The sequence below is a fragment of the Penaeus vannamei genome, chromosome 33, assembly GCF_042767895.1.
Source record: "Penaeus vannamei isolate JL-2024 chromosome 33, ASM4276789v1, whole genome shotgun sequence".
NCBI classification, from domain to species: domain Eukaryota; kingdom Metazoa; phylum Arthropoda; class Malacostraca; order Decapoda; family Penaeidae; genus Penaeus; species Penaeus vannamei.
The window spans coordinates 22,753,041-22,758,040 of NC_091581.1; positions in this window are offsets into that span (position 1 = coordinate 22,753,041).

Sequence of the window (5,000 nt, forward strand, 5' to 3'; positions counted from 1 at the left end):
TCTCGTATAGACCGAAAATATTCCTTTGATGTGAGAAATGCTAAAGGGGAGAAGAGAGAAAGAGACCAGTGGCGCTGTCGGGAGAGTAGAATGAGGGAGGTAGGAAAGGAAGAGAGAGAAAGGGGGAGGTGAGGTAGTAAGTAAGTAGGAAGAGAAGAGAAAATGAGAGAGCAAAGGCAGAAAGGAAGAGAGTAAAGTCAGAGAGACTGAAACTAGGAGAGAGAAAGATAGACACAGAAAAAGGAATGATGTCTGAATGTAAATATATCATTACATAATAGACGTTATGCAATATCATCAGAGGATCGAGGAAGAGGAGGAGAGGCAAAAATATTCCTTTGATGTCAGAAATGGAATGCAAGACAAGAACACCGTTGAGGAAGGAGCCAGTGAGGCAAACAGACAGACATAAGGAGAGAGAGAAAAACATCTAACAGAGAGACAGATGGACAGACAATGAAAGAAAGAGAGAGAGAGAAAGCAATTAGACAAGTAAGCAGAGGGACAGGAGAAAAAAAGAGACAGAGAGAGAAAGAGAGAAATATAAGCACAGATAAATATATTGGGGGAAAATGGAGAGAGATAGAAAAAAAGAAGTATTCTGAATATAGATACGAGATTACATCACAGACGTTGATCGGTAATGACACCGCTAATCACTTGCTTGAGGGAAGGGCGTGGGGGGGGGGGGGAGGGGAGGTTATAAGAGAATGATGAGCAAGGAGCATGAGGAGGGAGGAGGGGGGATGAGGGGGGGAGGGGGAGAGGGGACTGAGCTTTACGAGTCCCTGTCCTCTTCCAAACACGTCCCTTCCACAACGTAGGTGGTCTTTGCCGTACTCAGTGAAATACCTCGTAAAAAAAACACCCTCGTTTTTACGGCCGCTCCGACAAAATTGTCAACATGATTCATTCGCTGTTGACGTTCTGTTCCCTCACACCCTCCCCTCCTCTCCCACACCCCCACTCCCTTTTCCTACTCGCCATACCCCCGCCTCCCCGCCCCTTATTCTCCCTCCCTTCCCCTTCTCTCCTCCCTGCCCCTTATTTCTCCCCTCGCTCCCATTCCCCTTTATTCCTTTTCCCCAATATTCCCTCGATCGCTTTCTCCATCGCCGCCCCCTCCTCCTGCCCCCCACCCCCACCCTCCGCCTCTTCACAGACCCCCCCCCCCTCTCCTCCGCCTCTTCACAGACCCCCCCTCCCCTCCGCCTCTTCACAGACCCCCCCCCTCCCCTCCGCCTCTTCACAGACCCCCCCCCCCCTTCCAGCCTTCGGGTCTTCAAAGCCCGAATCTGGCCTTGGCGGACGAGCTCGCCGGCCGCGTGGGCTGGCTCGGGCGGCCTTGTGCTTCAGCTGCTCTTCCTCGCTCTCTGAAATGAGATGGCATGTATAAATAAGTAAATGAATGGATGAATGAATATACAAACTCATGCACACGCAAACGTACACATGCATGCACACATGCGCGCGCGAACGCACTCTCTCTCTCTCCCTCTCTCTCTCTCTCTCTCTCTCTCTCTCTCTCTCTCTCTCTCTCTATCTCTCTCTTTCTCTCTCTCTCTCTCTCTCTCTCTCTCTCTCTCTCTCTCTCTCTCTCTCTCTCTCTCTCTCTCTCTCTCTCTCTCTCTCTCTCTCTCTCTCTCTCTCTATCTCTCTCTCTCTGCACCCACCCACCCACTCACACACACACAAAGAAACACATCCATATATATCTGTGTGTGTGTGCGTGCGTGTGAATATATGAATGTACGACCGTATGTGCAATATTCATGCAGAGACTGACAGGCAGGTAGAAGAGCATGGAGCGTGTTGGCCAGGCTCTCTTATTACAAAAAAATAGTTCTATGTACCAGACAAAATTGCTTCAACTCGTTAGACTGACAGTTTCCATCTATAATGCAGACACAAAAATGGAACGTCGATTATAGAAGACCCAATTGCTTTGTATATTGGTGATGGCAATGTGATCAAGATGTCAGAAGCGTGATCGTGCATTTTGCTTTCGATAGGTAGGTAATAATCCCTTGATGAATTATTCAAAATCAGTGCGCTTGCAATTGTTATTTCCAACTAAATCTGTGTTGGTGCGAGTAATGTTCCAGAATGGTTCCGGCGAACGGATCCCGAGGATATTAGTATCGATGGTTCTTCTCAGTCTCTGCTATCCAAATGTATATGAATTATTGCCTGGAAACCTCTCAAACCACTACATTTTTGGCCCCGATTGTATGGGAGGGCATGGAAGGTACCACGGAAATTACGGGGTAAAATATAGATAAAATACAGAGAATCAGTCACTATATTCTCCAATGTAGGGAGCTGTGACCCATTCGACCCCCTCCGTGTGGTCTGCCGCGCCTCAAACTCCTCCCAGGAAACAAAGAGTCCTCCACGTATTCACGGTAGAAGAGAGCGTTGGACAGCCTCGCCATTGGGTGCCCCCGCGTGTCTGTCGCGCGCTCTCTCCTGTCGTGAATACGTGGAAGATTCTTCGTTTTCCATTGCGGGGATTGGGAGTACAGCCCCCGGCATTAGACAATATAGAGACTGAATCTGTGTAAATTATTCGTATTTTATCCCGCAGTTTCCCTGGTACCTTTCATGCCCTCCCCTGCCACCGGGGCCAAGAAGTCGTTACTGGTGTGTGTGGGGGGGGGAGGAGGGGGGTAAAGATTTCTATGAATTTGGACAGCAGAGATTGAGAGGAATCCATCAATATCAGAATCGTCGTGATCCCTTCGGCGGAACTATTCTGTAATAAATGCAATATCATCTGTGTAAAAGGAAGATTAATAAAAATCTCGGATGCGTTGTAGAACTGATGATGGAATGTACATATTCAAAACAGGAAAGTCAACATACAAACAACCTGATGAGCACATACGGACGCGAATATCATATAAGATCTGCTTATATGGGTCAATACGAATGATAACTGCTTTTTCTTAAAGTGAAATTACTGGCTCTCTTCTTTGCCCTCTTTGTTTGCATTCAATCCTTCAGGCACACTCACGAGTCTTCTTTAAATACCTGCGGAATCAGCCTGGCTTTGTTACAGTGATCTAGCTGGTCTTTATTTGCTACGTAGTCTCTGGCAGCCACTTAAGGTTTGCCATCTACATCAGTATCATTAGTAGCAGCAGTATAAGTGTTGCAATAATCATTACTGTGACACTCATACGTAGTAGTATCATTGCTATCCTTATTGTCACCTCCAGTATCATAGAATTTGTAGTAGTGGCAGTGGTGGTAGTAGTTGTAGTAATGGTAGCGGTAGCAGTAGTTGTAGTAGTAGTAGTAGTAGTAATAGTAGTAGTAGCGGTAGCAGTAATAGTAATAGTAGTTGTAATAATAGTAGTAGTAGCAGTAGTAGAAATAGTAATAGTAGTAGTAGTAGTAATAGTAGTAGTAGTAGTAGTAGTAGTAGTAGTAATAGTAATAGTAGTAGTAGTAGCAGTAGTAGTATTAGTAGTAGTAATAGTAATAGTAGTAGTAATAGTAGAAGTAGTAGCAGTAGAGTTATCATCGGTGCCATTATCATCATTTCCGTTGCATTTGCCATTTTATAAGATGAAACGCCAAACTATTAACGGCATGGTGACTCAGGTGTGGCCTGTGGACGCCACTGTTCTTATTGTACATCTGCATGTTTCCAATATAAAAAAAAGGCCATAGGGCTTATATCTTACTTTTCATTCTCCTTCCTGTTATAGAACTCTGTTCTCGATTCTTTCATTATTTATCATTTAACGAGTCACTCCCACCTCTTCTCTCCCTCTCTCCCGCCCGCCGTCTTCCTCGCCGCCCGGTTTCAGCCAGGCGAGTCCGAGGGCGTTGCCAGGCCGCGGCGGGCGAGCGCTCTCCCCGCCGTTCGTGAGACGCTCTCCGGCCTCCGGTCTTCGTTTCGGTGACGTCATGAATCGGTGACGTCATGCACCGTGTGTCATGCGCGACCAATTCGGAAATCTACGAATGGTAAATTTTTCGAAATAGGTCTTTTCGTAGGTGATTTTCGGAATGAAGATATTTTGTTGGATATTCCACGAGAAAAGCTATTTGTTAACTTGTTTTCCAGGATAAAGGCATTTTGTGGAATGATTTTCAAAAATAAAAAGAGAGACTATTTTCCAGAATGAAAACATTTCGTCTGATATTTCAGAATACTAACATTTTCTTGTATAATAATAATGATGATGATGGTAATGCCAATGGCAATGATAATAATGATAATGATAATAATAATGATAATAACAATGATAATAAAACTGATAGTAACAATGGTAATAACAATGATGATATGATAATAATGATAATAATAATGATAAGGATGATGATAATGATCAAAATAATAATAATGATAGCAATACCAGTAGTGATAATAACAACAATAAGAAGAAAGATGATAATAGTAATAATGCAGATAATGACATTCTATTAGTTTCTCGCCCATAGTTATTAGATTTTTCTTATCCATTACCCCAAGGACGAGTTTCCCTCTTGCTCAACATACTCACAGGGGACAAAACAAAAAAACAAAACAAAATGATTCTGTTAATTTCTTTCCATTCCATTTATTTCTGTTTCCCATTATCTTTTTCTTCTCCCTCTGTGCTGGAAGTAAAAAATGTTCATTGTTTCAGCCAAATAAGGGTTAAGCTCCACCCATTGCTGGTATATATATATATATATATATATATATATATATATATATATATATATATATATATATATATATATATATATATATATATGTATATATATATATATATATATATATATATATATATATATATATATATATATATATATATATATATATATATATATATATATATATTCCTTAATGATATATATATTTTTTTCCTTGTCGATTTTTGTTCAGAAAGAGGGAGGGAGGGAGAGAGAGAGAGACAGAGAGAGAGAGAGAGAGAGAGAGAGAGAGAGAGAGAGAGAGAGAGAGAGAGAGAGAGAGAGAGAGAGAGAGAGAGAGAGAGCGA